Source organism: Pygoscelis adeliae, unplaced genomic scaffold (genome assembly GCF_000699105.1).
Source record: "Pygoscelis adeliae isolate BGI_AS28 unplaced genomic scaffold, ASM69910v1 Scaffold48, whole genome shotgun sequence".
NCBI lineage: Eukaryota > Metazoa > Chordata > Aves > Sphenisciformes > Spheniscidae > Pygoscelis > Pygoscelis adeliae.
The window spans coordinates 506,651-516,226 of record NW_008825618.1 but is presented as its reverse complement, the minus strand read 5'-3'; the positions used below and the strand labels follow the sequence as shown (position 1 = coordinate 516,226).

Sequence of the window (9,576 nt, the reverse complement as noted above, 5' to 3'; positions counted from 1 at the left end):
ATTTGGCACTCGATGTATTTTTAAGCTGTATTTGTAAGGTGGTATGCAAGACAGTCATGACAGCGCTTTGACCTACTTGTGTATTACGAAGCTAGACCGCTGCTTAATGCAAGGTTTATTTTAAAAGGAGAAAAAAAAAAAAAAGGTGTTTTGACAATAACTTCAGCAACATACTACCTCTGACATACGGACTGCCAAAAAGAAACACGCTTGCCTCGGCATGGAAGGCGCTTGTTCTAGTCCCCTGCCCGGTCACATTTTAACACACCTGCAGCCACTGCATGAAGCCTGCTCTGAAACCAGAGAGGATTGCTTTGTTCTGGGTACAGCGTGGCACGGCATGCCATCAAGGCTCCTAACTACTACAGACAACTGCCTAGAAACCTCAGTTCAACAAAAATCTTGCCAATGAGATGAACCATTTGTAATGGTTCATTGTTTAATTGTTCATCATGTAATTGTAAATGCTGTCACTCCTGAGAGTCGCCCTCCTTTCTCCCCGAGGAGGAGGAGAGGAGCCCGGTTCTGGAGAGAGGCAGGATATGCAAAACCTCTGAACCCCAGTTCCTACAGCACCTACAGCTTGTCCCTTCTGCTTGAGCTTGCCATCCGACCGACACAGCAGGAGTGACAACTCCCGTTGCTCTGGGAGGCAAGGGACCGTCTTCATCGCTATTTGCTCTCTGTACACAACTGCCAGCTCCCTGACCCCACCGAACTTGCTGGCGTGCCAAAGAGTCATCTTTGATTACCATCAGCACTGAAAATCTGATGACACGCGAGGCCCCATTGTAACGACACTGTACAAACACCTGCTGCTCCAAAGGGCTTAACATCTAAATACATCATACATACAACAAGGACATATATTTTTAATGAACTTCCACCCATTGTGAGTTTGTTAGCTTATCGCCTATCTTCTGTTTCCTATTGAAATAACAAAGAAATACCTTTGCTGGAATAATAAAGCCCTGCCCGTGATAGCCCTGGTCCATCTACAGCACGGTGATTTGACAGTACGTACAAAGAACGTAGTAGCCGTGCTGAAAATAAGAAGTGACCAAGATTATCAGCACTGATATTTTTAGCATGTTACAACCCAACACGTCAATGTAATTAATAAAGCAGCTTTAGCTCTACTGGGTTAGCCATAATCACACAAATGTATTTAAAGGATCCTAAGGTCTGATTTAATGGGACACAACCTGAAATCTACTCAGTGTAAAAATCCAGAATTTCAGACACTGCAGCTGCCTGCATTGTCTGCCAACATTTGAGGGGATAAACTTGCTTTTTCCTACAGCCTTCTTCTCCCTGTACAGGGAGACAGATCACTGCCCCTTATGCCAAGATGTCCTAAAAGGTCGAACAGCCCCACAAGACTGCTGCTCCTAATTCCTCCAGAATGTGTGACAGAGGAGGCAGAAGGCCTAATCTCAGGCTGTATCTCGGGAAAAGGGTAGGACTATCCCTGGCGCTTTGATTAACCCAAGTGCAACTCACCCTGCCACGTGCCAGGCAGGACGGAGGGGCCCTGGGCAGTGTGAAAAAGCAAGGAACCCCATCTCTGCTCCGCTCCGGCGGGCGGCAGAGCCCAGGTAAGGACTTCCACCGCCCCGTCCCTATTCCTGCCGTTTCCCCCCTCCGCTTGAAACTCAGGAAACAGCGAAGACAATGTAAACACTTTCCTTTTGTGCGCAAGCACGTCCTGTTTACATGGCTGCGGGTACAGGAGGAGCAGCTGGAGCTCTCCCCGCTGCGGGCTTCTCCCGCTGCCACCAGCGTCTACGGAGCCGGCTTGCTCCCACCACATCGTCCTCGCCACGCCGCGCTTGGTGCAGGGGATGTAACTAGGGCATGTTGCACCCCGGCTATTTCTAGTGCATGTAGGAGTCCTCCTAGGAAAAAAACCTCAAGTCCCTCCTTCAGAACAAGGTTCTCCAGTGCGGAGATGCAGAACTGAGGAGCTACTTTTTTTTTTTAACCTTAGCCACAAAGTGTAAAACGTATCCCGTAGTCTTTAATTATATGTTCACACCCTATTTCTCAAAAGATATCACAACTCTGCCATAGCTACATACACACGTATCAGCTTCTGCAACTGTTTTTTTCACTGCGTCTGACAGAGGAACATAAAATGCTAAACTACTTTACATGGAAAACACACTGTGAACCTCTTCTGTTTCATCTACAAACAAAGTAATAAACTGTGATGGAAGACAGAGGCTATCTAAGTCTGCATCGCTGCTAATTGCTCCATCACTTGCATGCTGAAAAAGGAGAAGCTGTACAGAACATACCGACCAAGGAACAGCCCCGCAAACACCTATTACAGAGTCTGCACTCCCTCGTTACTTGTAAATAGGTCCAACAACCTTCATGTTCGCTACAGTTTGAAGAATTACATCTCAAATGCACATATGTATGACTTGTCATATTTGCAGTGATAATTATATCACTATACTTCACAGCAACTTGAGATAATGTACTGAGACTTTTACCATGGCATATATAAGCATAAAACCCTGAAAAATAAGACTACACAATGAGTGTGCACTGCCCCATGTACAAAGGTCTACAGGTCAAACATGGGAATGCATTTTCTCATGCTCTGTATGAATAAGATCCACCAATATGGATACAGACATGCCAGAAAACATACCTTCTGCGGGACGTTTCTAAGATCTAATAAGAACACTATTTCTAGCAGAAGCAGAATGGCCTGGCACTTACAGTCTGGGGTAGTAATGCACAGAAGATTTAATAACATCAAAGGGCATTTTTTGGAGGCAATCACAGACATAGGGTACCCTCTCCACTGCCTTCTTGCTTGTACCTGATTGAATCATAGAATCATAGAATCATTAAGGTTGGAAAAGACCTCTAAGATCACGGAGTCCAACTATCAACCCAACACCACCATGCCCACTAAACCATGTCCCTAAGCGCCTCATCTACACGTCTTTTAAATATTTCCAGGGATGGGGACTCAACCACTTCCCTGGGCAGCCTCTTCCAATGTTTAACCACTCTTTCAGTAAAGACATTTTTCCTCATGTCCAATCTAAACCTCCCCTGGCACAACTTGAGGCCATTTCCTCTCGTCCTATCGCTAGTTACTTGGGAGAAGAGACTGACACCCACCTCGCTACAACCTCCTTTCAGGTAGTTGTAGAGAGCGATGAGGTCTCCCCTCAGCCTTCTTTTCTCCAGGCTAAACAACCCCAGTTCTCTCAGATGCTCCTCATAAGACTTGTTCTCCAGACCCCTCACCAGCTTCGTTGCCCTTCTCTGGACACGCTCCAGCACCTCGACGTCCTTCTTGTAGTGAGGGGCCCAAAACTGAACACAGTATTCGAGGTGCGGCCTCACCAGTGCCGAGTACAGGGGCACGATCACTTCCCTAGTGAAGTGCCAGAAAGCTGGCTACCCTTTAGACTAAAATCACTAAAATTGTGCCATTGTTAGTTACTAGACCTCACTGAAACTGTAAATACATAGAATGAACCTAAATTTCTGCAAACTACTTTCTAACCGCCAAGAAGCATTTGCTCTTCCAAATTTTCCAGCTCTTTAGAGGTGGCATTTTCAGCTCCCAAATGCCAAGACTTTCTCTCTTTCCTATCAGAGCATGGCTTTTTTAGACCTTTACCTTCAGGACCTCTGAATGACCATTAAGCCTCCTCTGCAACACAGAACATCCCTAAATTCAGCCAGGGTTGCTCCTAAGGGTGATACAGTTCTGCAGTTGGTCCATGGGAATGACAACCAAGAGAGATGTTACTGCCAGTGGTTTCAGCTTCTCACCGAACTACCAACCCATGGTACGCAGCAGACAAATCGACATCAGCTTGGGATTTCTGCAGACCCAGCAAAGGCAGCTGCGACCAGTCATTGTCTCAAGACTTAAAAGCTAAAATTGAGAATCTCTTTTAAATTAAGGTGGAAATTCCACCCTTGTGAACTCTTTTCTGACACCCAGGTTATTATGTGCACTGCTTTGCTTGATACCATTCACAGAATTAACCAAATTACCTAGAATCATGACTGGGTACTATGAATTTCAAGAATACCATTTGGCTTGAGATTTTCTGTTTTGAAGCTACAACTCATGAAGCTTCTTTATTTCCTGTGTCTTAAATTCTGTTACCAGTTGTGGATATTATACAACGATGAGTACAGAAAATTTACAATTCCGCATGAATTCAGTGTACATGAACTCTTGTTCAACTAAAGACTTGTCACAGTGGATCAGCTGGAAAACATGACTTTGTATTTACCTCCGAGATGTTTCTCTTTCAGAAGTTTTGAAATTATTTCTCCAAATTACACTTTGCTCTATAAGCGTTAATACATTTTAAGGGGGGATTAAGATCGTATTGCACCTCCACACTGTGAAGCACTTACCCCTCCAAAAATGAACTCATACACAGTAAACATTTTAGACTGCTCAGCTTTTCATTTTAAGAGCAACATAGTAACAAGAGTTTCTTGTAGACAAGATTAATTTCAGATTATTTCAGATATATATGCCTCAGCTGGTCACCCTATTTTACATCTTCCTAGCCTACCTCAGGCAATTTATTTTAGCGTGAGACAGATTATCAACTCATGATGCTTTTTTCCCCTCCACCAAATGTAAAAGTCTGTGGCAAACAGTTCACACTGAGGTATTTAACTTCTGCACACCTGCGTCAGGGCAGATGAATCCTACCACAGCGACATTTTCTATTTTCATGTTTTTCACACAAGTAGCAGACTGGTCAGATATATCTAGGGTATACATTAAAAATGACAGATATTTTCAGACAGCCGACTCATATCAGGCTGTCTCATAACTTCTCCTGCTTTCTAAAAATAAAACTAACACCAAGTACTTCTTCCCTTTGACATGAAACCCAAGACTATTTATATTTCTCCATGCCTTTGGGAAATGCCTCCATCTCTTTATTTTTCATTTTCTCTTAGAATGCTCTTTTGTGGCATGCGCCTTGTTCTTTTTCTTCAAAGTAAATCGGTCTTTTAGTTTTTTAATCAGAAGTGGAAAAGGATGAGTAAATATTCAGACATTTACTGAGAGTAATCACTATCGTATCAGTTACGCTTGGTCTTACTTCATTTTTACATAGCCTTACTGATGGACTTCACCTCCTATTTCTCCATGGCTTCAGCAGCAGCACCTCCACGGAACTGAGCTTTCCAATCCCCCGCTCCAGGACTCCCACCGACACTCCCCCAAGGGATGGGATTTGCCCCCGTCCTCCACTGGCTAGCAGCTGAGCTGGCTCCAACTCTCGCTTGCATTAAAAGCAGCCTGCCTGCTCCCAACGCTCAGGGTGGAAAGGTGCTGGGGTACACATGCCACATCTCTCCCATCTTAGCTGATGTCCTGCCCCTGTTTCTGGTCCTGGCACTAGCTGCAATCCCCCGCTGGAAGTCCCCTCCTGACCTACTGCCTGCACTACATCGCAGGTCTTGTCACCGCTGCAAGAGCTTCTCTTCCTTGTCTCTACCACAATCATTTGCACATTCGTGCACCCATCATCCAACCTCAGGCTTGCCTCACTCATCTGTCCCCTCCCACTTCCAAAATTCACGGTCACCAGTTTGTACCCCTGTAAAACTAGTGTCAAACTAGCATCTTTCTACAGGGCCATCTGCAAACACTGAAAAGAAAAAAGCCCAAATAAACGTATCCCCAAACAAAACCTAAAGAAACTACTAATAGGGCTGGAGGGACCTGCTGAAAGCAGTGTGTTACCCTTATTATCACTGCCAATCGCTTCATTGCTTTTCATAAACACATTGAGCTCCACCTTGCATCGCTGGTTTCTTTCCTTTGCTACTCCTCCTCTCTTGATGGTCAGAAACATCATTCTCATTTCCAGCATATTATGATTTAATGTATACGTGCTTCATTTTTCTCACTAACTGTGGACCTCTCCTCAATTCAGGGGTTGAAGGAGGATTTTTATCTTATTGCTTCTCCATTAATCCAATGCATCCCCAATACATTTGTCTACTTCGCTCATCAATGCGGTGACCTCTGATTTGTATATAAAGGGTGAGATGTCTAGGCCACAGATGATCTCCTTGGTTGCCTGCCCATAGAGTCACTAAGATAGGGGGCATCAGGTGTTTGTTTCCTGAGGGGTGGAGGTCCTATTTGCTTGGCTTTCTCACAGCCCATCCCCTGACATGGTAATTCTGGTTCCCTGCTCCATCCTCTCTTTTCTTCCCTAAACCTGAGCATGCCCAGTTCTGCCTGTCCCATACGTTGATAATATGCCTCTAGAAATGGCTGAGGGTCAGATGTCCATGCTGAAGCGGACACATCTGCTAGCACATTTTCATTCTGTCAGGCAGAAGCTGTTGGCCATCAGGGTGTCATAAAGCTAACAAAGACCATGTCTGAATCCAGCTCTTCATGATGATCTAGAGAAAAGATCAAGGCAACTATGGGATCCCAAAGGGCTCAAGGGTTCAACAGCATCATTCTTCTCATTTAATATTCATGAGGTCCTGAAAGAGTCCAAAGTCACGTGTGCTGCCAACTCCTTAGCATGCTTATGAGTTTCAACAGGTATTTACTCAAGTAATAATGTGTAATATTTAAGTTCAACTTAATAGGTATTTACTCACGCCAAAGAAACAGGTCTAGTTGTTTTAAAAATGAAAGCAATCTGGCTTTATTTATTCTTCTTTAAAGTAATAAATAATGCAGTACTAAAAATTGATCATAACATACTCCAATATATTCTACCAAACTCTATTTTTAACTAATTGCACAGGCAGCAGACTGACTACATAAAAATGAGAAAACCGCTGCTGTAATATCTTAGGAGCACCCATACAGTGACTGTTTTGAATAGCCACTCAATTTTACCTTTCAGCAGGTCTGAGCTACTGTAGTCATCTGTGTTTTTCACTTCCTACTTTCAGGTCATTGTCCTTCTCTTCTTGAATTTTAGAAACTGCCAGAATAGGCTTACACAGAGGAACTGAGAGCACAAAGGAGTGAAAGGCCAAGCACAGGTTGTGCATTACCTGTGAAAGTGCCCATATTCCTCTTGTAAGGGTGCTACTTCTCCAAACCTGCATTTTCTTAGGTGTCCTCACCTAGCTTTTTCTTTTTCTTTTAACAAAACCTGCTTTATATTATCCTCTTACACATCATGCAGGCCCAAACCATGCAAGAAGAGGCTGCCATTACACATATGGGATGCCTTTTAGGCAGACACTGCCACTGCATGCAGAGCACGGCTAGCACTTCTGCAGGTTCCCCAGCAGTAACCACGGCTCTGAAACTCCTCCTCTCCCAAAACCTGGCGCTCCAGTTCAGACTTCCTTCCAAGCAAGAGACAGTCCACTGCAACATCCAGAACTTAAACACAGAAAGGTACCAAATTTACGTGCATCAAGGTTACTCATCAGACACCACACTTATAACACTTGTGTCAGTTTTATAAAACCCACTGTACTTGTAACTTCTCTGAGGAAATCTTAATGTTCCTGACTTTTGACTGCTTACCGCTTCCTTAATTTTCTTTTTATCTGAATACTCTCACGTAAACAGACGTACACACTATTGTGTGTCACTGCAGATAATATTGCACCAAAAATGGAGTCAGTCAAAACTAACAAATCTCTGCCTCAAGCTGAAAGTCATGACAGCTACAACAAACAAACAAATAAATAAATAAGTAGATGTTTCCACTGTGGTTACGTGGGCAGCCCCCTGCACACTCAAAGCCAAACATTGGCATTTCTGGTGGGCAGTAAATCATACACTGAGATAAAAATATGATATTCGTTTAATTCAAGGGAAAATAACTGGAGCAGCTAGAAACATCCAGATGCAATTATTTCGAAGAACAGAATCCCAAACCAGTACATCTGGAGCTCTGCACTGCACTGTGTTGTTAAAATTTTATGATGGAAAAAACCAGACTCGCATGAGCTGTGTGTAAATGCTAAGCACAATGAAACACACTCATTTTTCCCCAAATGCCTACAAAATGAGTTGACCTCAGAAAAATTTTCCTATGTTTAAATAATAAATATATGCCCCCAAAGACTTTTACTCAACTTGTCAAAGTAGCATTTGTTGAATAATTGAAAACAAAAGTGCGAAAGGAAGTTATCATATCAAACATAAATACATTTTTTTTAATTGCAATGATATGAAAGCTAAACCAGCCTATTACAGGAAAGGGAAATATGTCTTGGTTTTTGTTATATAAAAGAGGTGTTCGCCTTTGCTTACTGCTCATGTTATGTGATACTGCCATCTAGCAGGCTATCAGAGGAAGTCAGGTTTCAGTCCTTTGCTACAGGGGCGGGTGTGTGTGAGGGGGGAATTTCTAAAAAAAACGGAAACAGAGATTTTCCGTTTCTTCCCCCTCGCTTCTTGTATATGAGCATGTGATCTAAAACTCTGTATGCAGGCCTGCCAGAAGTCTTCATCATCTACACAGAAACAACACTCTATCTTAAGAGACCTAAAAATGTTATTAAAAGTAAAACAAAGACTTGGTTAAAGTTTGCATGAGACTTAAAACAGTTCCTTTAAATTTTCCAGGGTAATCTTTTGGTTTTGCTTCTTTGCTGCCTTACAGTTTAAGAAAACAAAGTTTTGCCACGTATTTTGTAACGTCAGTTGTTTCAAGGTAATTCAAAGGGTCTTTTCTTGACGCTGCTTGAGATTTGTTGTGGGCTTTAAGATTGGAAACTCTCACTTCTTGAGTCTGCAAACTGTTAATTCTGAAAGTTACAGCTACTTAAATGTAACTCAGTGTCTTCAGACAAGATAACTTGATTGAATTGAGGCTTGTGATGCTTGGCCGTCTAGCATGAAAGAGGCAGGGAGCAGTTTACGTTTGCCTTTCCTACCGTGACAAGCCATTGCCATGCAAATACCTTCTCTAGAGAAATGACTCTACGTGATCAAGGATCGTTTAGGTTAATTTTTCCAGCCTGGTGCAGATACAAGGCAAGATGTCCAGTCCTGCATCCCAGATGCCAAGGCTTGCCGGTACCTCTACGTGGAGCAGCATGACACCATACATGGGCTCGCTAGATGCCCAACACTGTTCTGCCCAGGGCTCGCTCCCTGCGAGCATCCCCTTTGATAACGTGTCTGAGAAAGGAAACTATTCTTCTATCGCCTTCGCTGGAATTTTTCATTCAAATCGCCTTTTCTGTTGTTAGGACAGAATTTTCTAGAAGAGTATTTAACGTGGGACTTTATGGAATTTCTAGACCAAAACTTTCAGTCAAAAAAAAGGCAAAAATTGTTTAGATACTTATTATTCACAGCAGAAGTGCTTTCCTACCTGTTCCCCCATTCCCTTAGAAACTGCAATTAAAGCTTTTCAAATCACTAACAAGAATTTTGCATAGGCTCTTATTTGTGATGTTGTTGTATACTGGCACTGAAGATGTAAATAACATTTGTTTCCACTTCCCACCTTGCTTCTCAAAAGCTTGCTTTCAACCAACAAAAAGGGCTGTTTCCTACTACCTTCCAGATTTTTCAGCTCATTTTCTCAGTATATGGCTACTCGTCTCCCCGTT

The 9,576-nt window shown here is 43.0% G+C and overlaps 1 protein-coding gene across 5 annotated transcripts in view; it reads right to left on the bottom strand.

The window, feature by feature from the left end:
* The window catches only part of MBNL2 (muscleblind-like splicing regulator 2), a 101,853-nt gene that overhangs the window by 3,915 nt on the left and 88,362 nt on the right, over positions 1-9,576 (bottom strand). The gene's annotated exons all lie outside the window — the stretch shown is intronic.